Source organism: Eumetopias jubatus, unplaced genomic scaffold (assembly GCF_037043125.1).
Source record: "Eumetopias jubatus isolate StellerSeaLion01/CBP00866 unplaced genomic scaffold, mEumJub1_p1.0 scaffold_39, whole genome shotgun sequence".
Taxonomy (NCBI): domain Eukaryota; kingdom Metazoa; phylum Chordata; class Mammalia; order Carnivora; family Otariidae; genus Eumetopias; species Eumetopias jubatus.
Genome location: NW_028274845.1, coordinates 1,244,099 through 1,258,541, shown reverse-complemented (window position 1 = coordinate 1,258,541; position 14,443 = coordinate 1,244,099). Strand labels below are relative to the sequence as shown.

The following is a 14,443-nucleotide window of genomic DNA, read 5'->3' as shown; positions in this document are numbered from 1 at the left end:
ATTTAGGTACAGTAGAATGCATCCCTTTAAAGTGTACAATTAAGGCTGTACTTTCAGAGATCGTTTCTTTTTTCTTTCTTTTAATTTAATTTTATTTTGTTATGTTAATCACTATACATTACATCACTGGTTTTTGATGGAGTATTCCATGATTCATTGTTTGCGTATAACAGCCAGTGCTCCCTTCAATGCTGCCCTCTTTAATACCCACCACCAGGCTAACCCATTCCCCCACCCCCTCCCCTCTAGAACCCTCAGTTTGTTTCTCAGAGTCCATCATCTCTCATGGTTCGCCTCCCCCTCCAATTTCCTCCCCTTCATTTTTCCCTCCCTACTAGCTTCTCTCTCTCTTTTTATTTTTTTATTTTTTATTGTTGTGTTAATCATCATATTACATCATTAGATTTTAATTTTTATTGTTATGTTAATCACCGTACATCAATAGTTTTTGATGTAGTGTTCCATGACTCATTGTTTCTGCATAACACCCAGTGCTCCATGCAGAATGTGCCCTCTTTAATACCCATCACCAGGCTAACCCATCCCCCCACCCTCCTCCCCTCTAGAACCCTCAGTTTGTTTTTCAGAGTCCATGGTCTCTCATGGTTCCTCTCCCCCTCTTATTTCCTCCTCTTCAGTTTTCCCTTCCTACTAGCTTCTCTGTCTCTTTTTCTTTAAACATATAATGTATTAGTTGTTTCAGAGGTACAGGTCTGTGATTCATCAGTCTTACACAATTCACAGCGCTCACCATAGCACATACCCTCCCCAATGCCCATCACCCAGGCACCCCATCCCTCCCACCCCCACCACTCCAGCAACCCTCAGTTTGTTTCCTGAGATTAAGAATTCCTCCTATCAGTGAGGTCATAGGATACGTGTCTTTCTCTGATTGACTTAATTTCACTTAGCATAATACCCTCCAGTTCATTTCTACAGTTTGTTACTAGAGAAGTTTCTCTGAACGTGTAGAGGACCTGAAACCTCAAGGAGGAGGCATATTGTTCTCTCCTGAGATGAACCTGGTTTTAGGTGTTGTTTCCACAGCTGCCCATTGCCACTGATGATCGTTCTTCTCCTCCTTTGGAGGAGTAAGAGAGAGAGGACGCAGTGTGAGTGCTTTCTCAACAAATAAAAATTAAAAAAGATAAACTGTACAACTAAATGCATTTTCACAGATGTACATACAATTGAAACTACTGCTCCATTCAGGACACAGGGCATTTCCTCTACCTCACAGCTTCCCTTGGGTGGTTCCATTGAAGTCTCTCACTGCCTTCACCCTCAGTCCCAGGCAACCACGGGTATCAAAGTCGGCTTGCATTTTTAACCACGTTATGGAAATGGAACTCTTTTATGCCTACATTCCTTCCTGCAGCCTAGGGATTCTTATATCTATCCATATTATTAATGGATCGCCAGTTCAGAATTTTTCATTGTTAAGGAGTATTCCTCCGTATGGATATATTTGGTCTGTACATTCACCTATTCATGGCCATCTATGCAGTTTCCTGGGTTTGGCCATGGGGAATAAAGCTATGATGAATATTCATGTGCAGTTTGCTGTGTGGCCATATTGTGTAAATCCTTAGGAGAGGAATGGCCGTTCACGTGATTGGTAAATGTTTACCTGTGGTTCAGTTTTTCTCGGTGGTTGGACCATTTTTCATTCCCACAAGTGTATGAAACGTCTAGTTACTTTACATTCTCACCACATATGTTTTCGGTCTTCGTAATTTTAGCCACGGGGATGGATGTGTAATGGTAACTCACTGTAGTATTAATTTATCTTCCCAATGGCTGAGTGTGCCGTCGAAAACTGACCTCTGTGCTTCAGAGCCAAAATATAAGACGAAGACAGAGTTTGGAATATTGAGGAACAATAGCTTTATTGCTTTTCGGGGCACAGGGGTCTAGAACAGGCCAAGGCCCTCAAAAAGTGTAAGTCCCTTCCCCCTGGAGGAAGGGGCAGGGGGGTGGTATATTTTCACAGAAATTGTGTGTCTGCTGCCAGCCTCCTTCATCATGTCTTTAGGGTGGTACCAGGATCCTGAAACAAAAGGCTTAGAAGAGAGGAGCAGAGGTTTGCAGAAGAGAAGGAACAGGTTACTTAGTTTAAGATGGAGCCTTGCGGAGACATTCATGAAGCCCTTTTGATTTATGTTCAACTTCATGCTTTTCAATGGTTTCAAGTGGAGCATCTTTTCAAGTGCTTTTTGGCCTTTTGTGTATCTTCTTTTGTGAAGCATTTCTTCTTCAATTCTTTTGACCAGTTTTCCTACTGCATTGTCTTATCAGACACAATACGTGTCAGAATATTACACTGAAAACTACAGAGCATTACTTCCAGAAATTAAAGAACTAAATACATGGGGAGATAAAATTTGTGGTGGATTGGAAGACTCATTATGGTTTAGAGGTCAATTCTTCCCAAATTGATCAACAAATCTAATACAATGCCAATCAACCTTCCAGCAGACATTTTAGTAAGTATTTCTAAGCTGATCCAAATGTTTATATGGAAATGGAAATGATCTTAAATTATCAAAGCAATGTTAAGAAGAAGGAGAAAGCGACAGACTTACATTGTCTATTCCAGAATTACTGTATAAATCTTTTGTGCAATTTAAAAGTGATTTGTCCGATTATTATTCAGTATAAGAGTTTCTGCACATTCTCACTGCAGCTTGGAAGTTGTTTTACCCCTTTTTCACTGTAGCTACTTGATCGAAACTTTAGCCAATAGTTCCACAGTTTTTAAGTGGAGAGACAATACTGAAGCTAGAAAGTATTTCACTTAACAGAGAGAAAGACTAATCCCTGATCATTAGGGCAAGGATGACCCTACAAGTCTTAGTGAACTCGCCTCTATTTTCCAGTTGGCCAAGACAAAGTGGGGAGCTACCCATACCAGCAGTTTCCTCTGCAGACCTTCATAGTGTTGACTGCTTTGGGTTAACATGGAACCTAGGTGTTGGCTGTGTCCTGAGAGGCTGAAATTGAGTTGAGGCCCAGGGTCCCTGGGTCAGGACAGGTCATCCAGCTGTTGGAAAACACAGAGGGAGACCAGGCCATCCCCAGGCAGCACTGGCCACTTCCTCCAAGGAATCCACCACCACTACACTTTTCATGACTTCTGGTAACTAGACTGAGAGCCCCACGACAATTGGGATAATGTTTTACTCATCTCTGTACTCATGACTCCTAGGACCAAACCAAGCACTGAGGAAGCTCTCGGAGACGTTCCTTCACGGATCTGATAAAGGGGGTGGCAAATCTCTAATCTCAACTACATTCCTGCCCCAAATACCTGCACGAACGCTCTCTGTTTTCTTCCAGGAGGCAACAAATACCCTTCCTTAAAGTGGAGCCTGCCCTACACTCTCAATGCCCCATGACACTCCCCTGTGGTGAGCTCTGATGAAGAGGGACTGTCCTCTTGGATTCCTCTCAATGGTTCTGTTATTAGGAAGAGATGTCTTCGGCCTAGCTCCCTCCCCCCTCCATCCTCTGCACTGCCACCATATGCCAGGTTAGGAGAGCTACAACAGTTTTGAAAAAGATTTTATATATTTATTTGAGAGAGAGAGAGTGAGGGAGAAAGCAAGAGTGAGAGAGAGACAGAGAGAAAGAGAACAGCTGGGGAAGGGACAGGGAGAAGCAGACTCCACTGCTGAGCAGGGAGCCACCCCCCTCAATGGGGCTTGGTCCCTGGAGCGTGGGATCATGACCTGAGCTGAAGGCAGACTCTCGATGAACTGAGCCACCCAGGTGTGCTGAGCTACAAGATTTTGTTTGCATTCTTCCTCTCACTGCTTTGACCTCCTTAGTGAAATCTTATTGATGTCAGAATTCCAAGTTCTTAACAGAGACTAAGGAAAATGAAACACTCAACACACAGTCAAGACAAATGTGTGTAAAGTCTTTGACAACCATAAATTCAGAAGAATATAATTGGTATCACTGCCTCAGAGGCAAGGGTCTCCTACCCTGGCCCTTCCTGACCTTAGGGTAGAACTCTTGCAGTAAGAATGGACAAGTCCAACCTTTATCCATACATCACTGATCCCTCTAAGCCCACACTGACTTGGAGAACATCCACCATGAGGGCAGCTCTGAGGTCAAAGCTAGGGGTCTGGGGCAGAGGCTCATGGTCACATCGTCCTCCTCTTTTTTTTTTTTTTAAGATTTTCTTTATTTATTTAAGAGAGAGGACATAGCGAGAGAGGGAACACGAGCAGGGGGAGCGGGAGAGGGAGAAGCAGGCTTCCTGCCGAGCAGAGAGCCCCATGCGGGGCTCGATCCCAGGACCCTGAGATCATGACCTGAGCTAAAGGCAGACGCTTAAGGATATAGCCACCAAGGTGCCACTCCTCCCCCTCCTCCTCTTGGAACTGGTGCTTCCCTGAAGTACAAACCAACCCAGATCCATTCTGTGGGGCTCCTCGGCAGGTGCACAGGTTCACCGTGGACGAAGTTACTCTCCTCGTTCTCCTTGCTCAGCTCAGGCTGCTCCTTGCAGAGTTGGATGCCGCTGTATGCATTCCTCAGTTTCCCCTGATTTTTCTGGACCCAACTTGTCCTTCTTCTTACCTCCTTTGGGCAACCACCTGCTCCACCATTGCCTTGTCCTTCTTTGCGTTATTCTCATCCTCCAAACCTGCTGATTTTCTGTCTCCCAAATGCTCCCTCTGTTCTCTGTTTTCAGTGTGGGCTCAGCTCAGGCTCCTGCAAGAGACACACAGTGAAGGGACCAAGTCAGGTCTCAGCTGCAGTCCCCAGGGCTGCTTCAAAGGCACCGCAGACCCTTGTGCACTCACAGAATCATAGCAGGAAGGGACCGTGGAGAATTTGATTAACAACCTTATCTTATACGTGAGGAAGCTGAGTGCAGAGAGATGAAGAGATTTTCCCAAACTCCTTCATCACTTGATGGCAGCACGGCCCCCACACAGGACTTGGTTGTGAGCTTTCCTTTCAAGGCTCCTAACATACCCTCTGGGAAGGCACATCCGAATTTCAGGGGACACTGAAATTAGAAGTTCAACTTAAAAATAAATAAATACTTTTCAGGAGACTTTGGATCAAATGTAGATATTTCCACTGTTAAAAATACCAGAAAGTCCTTCCTGGGGACAAATCTTTCTCCCAGGTATATAATTCTCTTACTTCTTTCCTTTACAAATCATTGGCTAAGATACTAGGATTACAGAAAGGGTATGCAAGGAAGGAGAAGTTCCTCTGTTACCTGTCCTGGTCTCCCAGCTTAAGTAAGAATTAAGTTTCACTGAGTCATTGAATACGCATGGAGAACGGATATTGAAATGGAGACCCTTAAAGAAATACAAAGTATTAAGGCAGACAGTTTTTATGCATTCTAGACAAGGAGAAAATACATTTCTCAGGGATTTTGGGGAGTTTTAATTTAGAGAGTGTCTAGACCAAATTTAGAACCTCTGCTTTAAAGGCCCTGGTGAGAAGGATGTCTTTTTACTTCTTAGTACAGGGGGTGCCTTTTTCATATGGGAGATTGGATTCCTGCTTTCAGGGAGACAGAGGAAGGTTTGAGTGCCCTTGCACCGGTTTCTTTTCGGGTAGCTTCAATTCAAGATAATCAGTATTGTCGACATCAGAGAGTCGGGGACCTGGGTTGGCGAAGGAACTGAGAAAAAGAGACTACAGTGGTGCCTGGGTGGCTCAGTTGGTTAAGCGACAGCCTTCCGCTCAGGTCATGATCCTGGATTCCAGGGATTGAGTCCCGCATCGGGCTCCCTGCTCAGCAGGGAGTCTGCTTCTCCCTCTGGCCCTCCCCCCTCTCATGCTCTCTCTCTCTCTATCTCATTCTCTCTCTCAAATAAATAAATAAAATCTTTTAAGAAAAGAAAAAGAGACGACAGTATAGCGAGGCACAGGGGACCCCGAGCAAACAGCCCGAGATCCTGAGGTTTATTTTCCATAATCTAATATACCTTCTACAGTGATATAGATCTATAATGATTTACAGCAGGGGCTTAGTAAGGCGCACCTTCCACGTACACAGGATTTGTCAAGTGAAGTAATGGCAGTGGAGAAGGAATAAAGAAATCTGCAACTGGCTGTGATCAATTAATTGTAAACACCATTGTACTCGGACCTTAACACAGGATAAGAGAACAAAAAAGGGAATGCACAGTGTGTTGTTTATCGCTGGCTTCCTATCTACAAAACATCTTCTGCTGTGTACTTTAGAACAGACCACACACATCCCAAGGGCATTTCACTCTGATCCTTTCGGATTATTTTTAACCCTGCAATCTCGAGTTTTCTCAGAGATCTCGGAGTCTGAAGGAACATGCACCAGTGGTGGTTGTGGCATTCTGTTTCGCCCAAATATGCCATTGTGGTACATTTTGTGCAATTTGACCTTGGCGCCTATGGGTACCATGGTTTCTCTCAGCCTTGCTCATTACTCAGTGCCTATTTCAAAGAGAAAGCTAAACATATTATTCTTAGATATACCAAGGTGGCTCACTCGGTCAGCGTCTGACTTTTGATTTCAGTTCAGGTCATGATCTCAGGGTCATGCGATTGATCCCCAGTTTTGTCTTCATGCTCAGTGCAGAGTCAGCTTGGGATTCTTTCTTCCTGTCCGTCTGCCCATCACCCCTGTTCTAAATAAATAAATAATATTTAAAAAAGAAATACAAAATAAATACCATGACCTTATGTGAAACTAATACAATGCCGTATGTTAAGTGGACCAGATTAGTTTAAAAATTATTTTAAAGCGCACCTGGGTGGCTCAGTTGTTTAAGTGTCAGTCTTTGGCTCAGGTCAGAATCCCAGGGTCCTGGGATAAGCCCGTATGTCCAGCTCCCTGCTCATTGGTGAGTCTGCTTCTCTCTGTTCCTCTTCCACTCCCCCACCACCGCTCCTGATCTCTCAAGTACTCTGTCTCAAATAAGTAAATTAAAAAATTTAAAAAATCAATGCAATGGTCCTCTCTGGAATCAACCCACTTATAAGCATGCTTTCTTTTTGCTGCACCCCTGTCCCCCCTTTCTCCTTATTACCTATCTGACCTACATCTTTCCCGCAGTGATGGAGATGGATCAGATGCACTGCTTAACCTGGTGATGGGGCCAAAGAGAAGTGCACACATGGTTAGAATGGGCTGCCTTGAGAGTCAGCCGTAACGTAGCTACAGGCAGTTAGAAACAAGCCTAAAGTACCATTAGGAATAAGCACTGCAACATTTAGCGGTACAGATTTTAGGTGTGGTATTCATATCAACTTCCTTGTACAAATGTGTTTAGACTCAAGCATGAGACTATGGGATCAGACAAAATGAAAGAAAACTCTGTCACGTGTGAAGATAGTAAGTTACCAAAGTTACTCTGAGTTGTATAATTAGTTTGTCCCTTAGCCCCTCATTTCCACCTGCAGAACCTAGAAGACGTGCAACAGAGTCTCCACTTGCCATCAAAGTCAATCTGAGGACACAATAATTTAAACTGTTAACCCAAACTTTCCATTTTTTCTTAACCTGTGTTGAATACCAGGCATTTCGATTGCCCATTCCCATTTTCAGGGAGACTGCAGTGAGGACAGAGAGTAATGTGTTGGATCCAGGTAATAGTCTGTTTCTTGGTCTGCTTCTGTGCTCAGCATGTCAACTTTTGTCTGCCAGTGGACCTCTAACCACACAGGGGAAACCCAACAAATATTAAAAGTGTAGGTTCTTTAGGTTGATGTACATTTAGGATTCTGTAGTGCTCAGAATGGCTCTTGAACTGCAAGGACCAAGGTAGATGCCCCCTCCTTACCTTAGGGGGAGTAATTCTGATTCCTGAGGCATGCACCTCTTTGTTTTCTATTTATTATTATTTTTTTAGAGTTCGGCTAGGCTCCATCACTAACGTGGGACTCTATGCATGACCCTAAGATGAAAGATGTACGCTCTACTGACCGAGGCAGCATGTGTCCCTCCAGCACCTTTGATGCAGGCACATACCATGATTTTCATGTTGAAAAAATAGTGCAAACTCTGGGACATGCCTTCAATCCGTTCCACTCCTTCTGGGCATGTTTCCTGAGTTCCGGCTGTGTGCAAATTCTCTTTCCCACCCACCCATAGAAGGACATATATATGGAAAATGTGCCCACCCATAGAAGACCCTCTAGGATCCCAACCCAGATCCGCTGGGATCCCTGTGGTCTTTTCTGTGTTATTCTCTCCTGCTCTCAGTGTGTTTCTGCTTCTAAAGACACCTGTGAGCAGGACTGCCCTGGGGCTCCTGGAGCTCCTTTGTACCCAGACCCAGAAACCAGGGAGTACATGCTGTATATGACCACAGCCCCATTTATCTCCCCTCCCCAAAGGCACTCAGCCTTTCACTAACAGGTGCAGCACGGTGAAATCTCCATTCCTGGCCCAGGGGTGACTATCTCTGAAACACAAGTGTCCCTCAGGCTGTCCTGCACCTGTCAGGACAAAGCTCCCCCACAGCTGTTGCTGGAAATCACACCTTACACAACAATGAACTCAAAATGGTAACAGATCTATGTATAAGAGCCAAAACTATTGTGCAAGAGGAATACATGGGAGAAAATGGTCAGGAATTCACAGTAATCAAAGAGTTCTAAGTCACTACGGCAAGAGCACGATACGTAAGAGAAACCTGAAGATGAAGAACTTTTTTGCTACAAACTTTGTCACTGAGAAAAGGAACAGAGGAGCCACTGATTAGGAGAAAATATTTGTGGATTAAATACCCAATGAGGACTACCATTCACCAGAGACAAGAGGACTTTGAACTCTCTCAATGGGCAGAAGCAACACACTTGTTTAAGGCAGTATAAGAGTTGAATACACATGTACCAAAGGAGACACATAAAAAGGTAATCAATGTTATTAGTAATATGTTATTAGTCCTCAAAGAAATGCAAGGAAAACCAGGTACCATTTTACACCAACTAGTGCACTTATTTTCCAAAGACGATACCAAGTGTTGCTGAGGATGTGGAGAAACTGGACCCTCCTATATTGCTGGTGGCAACGTAAAATATAAGAGCCCTGTGGAAGCCACCTTGAGAGTTCCTAAGAGTTCAGCACAAGCTTGCCATAGGACCCAGCCATTCCACAACTAGGAATCTATCTGAGAGAAGTAAAAACATATGTCCGCTCAAGTCTCGGTCAGAAATGTTCCGGGCAGCGTTATTCACAATGGGCAAAAACTGACAGCAACACAAAGGGCCATCGGCTGGTGAATGGACAAACCAAATGTGGCCTATCTGTACCATGGCATCTATTGGGCAACAAAAGGCACAGAAATCTGATCCAAGCTACAGCATGGAGGAACCTCAAAAGGATGCTAAGTGAAAGAAGCCAGTCACCAAGAACTACAGACTGTCTCATTCGGCTTATGTAAAATGTGCAGAAAGGAGCAATGCACAGAGACAGAAAGCAGATCAGTGCTGCTTGGGGCTGGAGGAGGGAGTGGAGACTGTCTGCAGAGGGGCTGGAGGGAGTGTGGGAAGGTGAACAAGACTCTGAAACATACTAGGGCACTAGCTGAACAGCTCTGTCTTTGTTTACAATGGGTGAAACTTATTGTATGTCAGTTTCACCTAAAAAAAGAAAGAAGGCGACCGTTACACATCAGTGGGACCTGGGGCCCCCAGGCAAACACTGCCTAGTGAGGGGCCACATCCTGGAGTCCCAGCAGGTGGTGGCTCAGAGCCTGGTTTCTGACCTCCCAGCTGGAGTCAGGGATTCAGTGCCTGTGCCTTCAGCCTCAGGCCCCGGCAGTTCCCCTGGAATCCACCAGGCAGCAGACTACTTAAGGGAACAGACCTTCAGGTTGCCCAAGGACACCAGGGGGAAGCAGGCAAAGACAGGGGCAGCAGCTGGCTGGAGATACGTAGAGGAAGTCAGGGCTGCAGGACCCATGGAAGCCGCTGGCAAGATCTGGATGGATCTTAAGTAGGTTTGGTCCCCTGGGTGGGCTCTAAGCACTAACCTTTAGGTTAACATCCAAAGGTTCCCTTTGATGCTCCCTCCTGCACTGGCACTGAGGCTCCCCCCTGCCCCACCGCTCAGCATAGGGAAAAGAGCCTGTGCTGCTATTCACCTTCTTCTGAGTCTAAATGGAACACTTTGGGCTGGGTTTAGGGGAATCTGCCCTTTTCTGGCCCTCTATGTAGGGCTAGCTCCTGGGGACTGAACCATCCCTGCGGGGGCCTAGAAGAAACACTCTGGTCCTTCACATTGGGGCTGGGCTTGCAAAGAAGGGTTCCTGTTAACCCATATTTCCCTGGCCTTGGCTGAACATCCTGGTCCAAGATCAGGGGCTGCAGTGACCTAAAATAGGGAACTTCCTATATGTTACTGCTCCTCTCTGGCAAAATCCAAAGAAGGCCCATGGTAGTGGTGGGGGGAGGGGAGGGCATAGAAACCTACACTCTGTCAAAACATCCTCTACAGTGAAGATTTAAAAAAAAATGTTAGAGGACAGATCTCATATTACATAGTCGGAGGTGCAGTAAGAGATCTGCGTGGTTAGAGTGGGAGCTACACTAGTAGTCAGCCTAACATAATTTATAGAGTCGCCCAATCCCTGTGATGCCATGTGAAACTGATGTCACATGGGGAATCAGTTATGAATCAATTTTGAAAAAACCTGAAGGTGAGCGGAAAACTTACTCTCCTAGTTCTCCTTGCTCAGCTCAGGCTGCTCTTTCCAGAGTTAGATGCTGCTGTATGCATTCCTCAATTTCCCCTGATTTTTCTGGACTCAACTTCTCCTTTTTCTTACTTCCTTTGGCAACCACCTGCTCCACCATTGCCTTGTCCTTCCTTGGGTTATGTTCATCCTCCAAACCTGCTGATTTTATGTCTCCCAAATGCTCCCTCTGTTCTCTGTTTTCAGTGTGGGCTCAGCTCAGACTCCTGCAAGGGACACACATTGAATGGACCAAGTCAGGTTTCAGCTGAAGTCCCCAGGGCTGCTTCAAAGGCACTGCAGACCCTCGTACACTCACAGAAACTGAGCAGGAAGGGACGGTGATAATTTGATTAACAACCTTATCTTACACATGAAGAAGCTGAGGCCCAGAGAGACAAAGAGATTTTCCCAAACTCCTTCATCAGTTGATGGCAGCACTGCCGCCACACAGGCCTTGGCTCTGAGCTTCCCTGTTGAGGCTCCTAACATATCCTCCGGGAACCCGAATCTGAATGTCAGGGGACAGTGGTCAATCCATATTCCCACTGTTCAAACAACAATGTCCAGAAGGACTTTTCCTGGGAATACTCTTTTGTCACAATTATACAGTCATACTTGTATACTCAGTTGGTTTACACTCCTGGTTGAACTTCAGTCCACTCTCAAGATGGGAGAGCAGACAGGCCCTGGGGTGGCAGCTGCACCGGGGTTAGGGGTGTTTTTTCTTTTTATGTTTCATAGATTATGGGTCACAGCCAGGGTGGTTTCCAACTGAAGATGTTTCCAATCATCTAAGGGACTCAGCCTAATGGTTGATAGGGGGAGTTTTTGGCCCTAAGTAAGTTCTTCCTGGAACTGTCAAGGCCATTTTCCCCACTGGGGGATGGAAACCGCAATGTAAATATATTATAAGGAAGCCATAGGTTATTGTAGGACACACGCTGTTAAGGAGAGCACAAGCTCTGCACCTGCTGGTCTGGATCTGACAGTCCAGCAGGTGGGAAACCACGAAAGCACTGTGTACCACCCTCCTTGCCTCCAGCTCAGATCTAGCTGCCTACTCTACCAATTTAACACCTGGGACAACCCATGCAGGAACAATTCCTTTTGACCCATTTTGAAATGGGAAATGGAGCCACAGGAAATTCAAGATACTTAGTCCAAGTCTCATTTTCCCACTCAGGTTTGCAGCTACAGCTTGGGAGACCAGAGGGCTCTCTTTTCTTGTTCTCTGTTTTAGGGATTTCCAGGGACAAAGAACAATCCCAGCCTCCGATGCCCTGAACTGCTCTGGCACTCCCAGCCTGGCTGTTTTGTTCCCATGTGTGAAATAAATAATCTTACATGCAGAATATCAACCTCAGACAAGATTGCTTTGAGACCTTGATGAAATGGGACAAAACAAGGCTATTCACAATACTGTTAAGACCTACATCCAAAAATCGACCTCCCTCCCTAAGGAAACGCATATGACTTCTTTACCACAATCAAAGAATTGTCCGTGCTGCCAGTGTTCAATATAGAACAAACCCTGCCTATTTCCATCCTTCCCCATATCTCCCAACTAAAGCCCAAATCCTATAAGAGATCCTCTCACTGAAACCTTGGCGTGTATTCTTTCTGGCTGTGAGGAATAAAAAAGCCAATCAGTTTAATCTGGCTTAAAGGAATTCACACCAAATTTCCAGGAATGAACAGGTGTAAAAACCCACTCTTAGGAAGAAAGGTCATATTGTCTATGAGATACCTAGGCTCTAGAAATCCAGAACTTGTTTTTATCCTAAAAAAAGAAAGAAAGAAAGAAAAAAGACTCTTTCTACCAACCCCCTAATAACTAAAAGGAACTTTAGGTGTTCAGGCAGGATCTTCCCACCTCTGATTTAAACTAGCGATTGCTGGGGCACCTGGGAGGCTCAGCCGGTTGAGCGTCTGCTTTGGCTGAGATCATGATTCCAGGGTTCGGGAATCGAGCCCCACATCGGGCTCCCTGCTCAGCGAGGAGTCTCCTTCTCCCTGTGCCTCCCACCATGCTCTCCTGCTCGCTCTCTCACTCTCTCTCAAATAATTAAATAAAATTGTTTAAAAAAATAAAAATAAACTTGATATTGCTCTTGATCTTGGGATTGTGAGTTCGAGCCTCACATTGCATGTAGAGATTCCTTAAAAATAAAATCCCTGAAACATTTAAAACATATGGGGCACCTGGGTGGCTCAGTTGGTGAAGCTTTCAACTCTTGGTTTTGGCTCAGGTCATGATCTCAGGGTCCTGAAATTGAACCCCAGGCTCAGTGCAGAGACCTCTTCAGATTCTCTCCCTTTGCCTCCCCCTCTGCCCCTCCACACCGTTTATAGGCTTGCAGGGGCATGCTCTCTCTCTCCTAAATAAATAAATAAATAAATAAATAAATAAAACTTTTAAAGCTTTAAAAACAAAAATAAAATAGATACTGAGGATAAGTCAGGGAAGAAGCTAGCTAAGAAAGAATGTTTCGCACAGTATAGCTTAGTAAGGCCTCGGATCAGTTATAACCCAGTATTCCCAGCTGGGCTGGAAGCTCCAACCTTCAGTTCACAGGGGAGCGAGCTCTCTGATTACCCAGCCAGAGGCAAGCGCGGGTCCTCTCTGGGGGCTCTCTAGCCCTAAGCTGCCACTCTGGACTCTTCGGCCTTGTCTAACTGCATCGGCTCGGAACACATTGAGCCCAAAAATCATGTCACGGTATCCACAACGATGTGGTGTCATAGAATCGGAATCTTGTGTTGCCGACAAAATGACAGGACTCTCGCATGCCACATTCAGAAGGAAATGCTACTTTTCTTGTCATGGAACATGTCATCACCCCCCCCCACACACACACAAACACTTAAATGTTAGCTGTTGGGAATGTATTTCTTTGGAATCTGTGGCAAAGGCCGAGCTCCCAGTTTTGGTGCCCGGCGGTCTCCGCCAAACGCATCCAGGACTTGGCCGGCTCTGTCGGGTCTCCTTCCACATCGGTGCCTGGCCCTGCCCTCCCTCGCCCTTCCCATGACCCTGTGGGGCGCTGGTCCCCACGCCTTCCCGCTGCTGAGCGGGACACTCGCCTAACATCTCTTGCTCCACTTGAAATCCTGTTCCGCACATCTGGCCTTACCAGACACACCTTTTGGGTGTAGCTTCTGCTTTTGTTCTCTTACAGTTTTGGCTCTGATTTCCAGTACAGATCCTTCGCATGATTCTGCGAATCTATTTATTGTTGTTCTTAGTCCTACGATGATAGTTTTCATTTCCAAGAGATATTTTGCTACACTGCTCTCCCAACGAGGCCTGAGAACCCATAGGAGGCCTAAATCCAGGGGGTGTGGACGTCACTTCCTGTCCGGTCACAGGCTGGCCATTGCCCAGGAGGTGGGGTGGGTGGGGAAACACGTGGCGGGGCATGGATCAGAGGGCCCGTGACAAAGAAGGGAGCCACGCAACAGGTGTGTCTTCTATAGAAAAAGCAGGGACAGTGGCTCCTGTTTAGGCATCTGTTGCTCACGGGCTCTGGGCCCTACTACTCTAGGACTGGCTCCTGATTTGATCACAAGTCCTATGTAGATGGACTGGAGGAGTGTGTGTGTGTGTGTGTGTGTGTGTGTGTGTGTGTGTGCGCGCGCGCGCGTGCACGTGCGCATCCTAGAGACCCTGAATGTGCAATGTAAAGCCTACAAGGCTCCAGGGCAGCCCAGGCTAGATTTCTGCATATGCTACCTTG

The 14,443-nt window shown here is 45.8% G+C and overlaps 1 non-coding gene across 1 annotated transcript; it reads left to right on the top strand.

Moving 5' to 3' along the window:
* Positions 1 to 908: 908 nt before the first annotated feature.
* Positions 909 to 1,121, top strand: LOC148161920 (small nucleolar RNA U3). The gene has a single exon (XR_015767288.1). It is a non-coding gene; the product is annotated as a small nucleolar RNA U3 (small nucleolar RNA).
* The last annotated feature ends 13,322 nt before the right edge of the window (positions 1,122 to 14,443 follow it).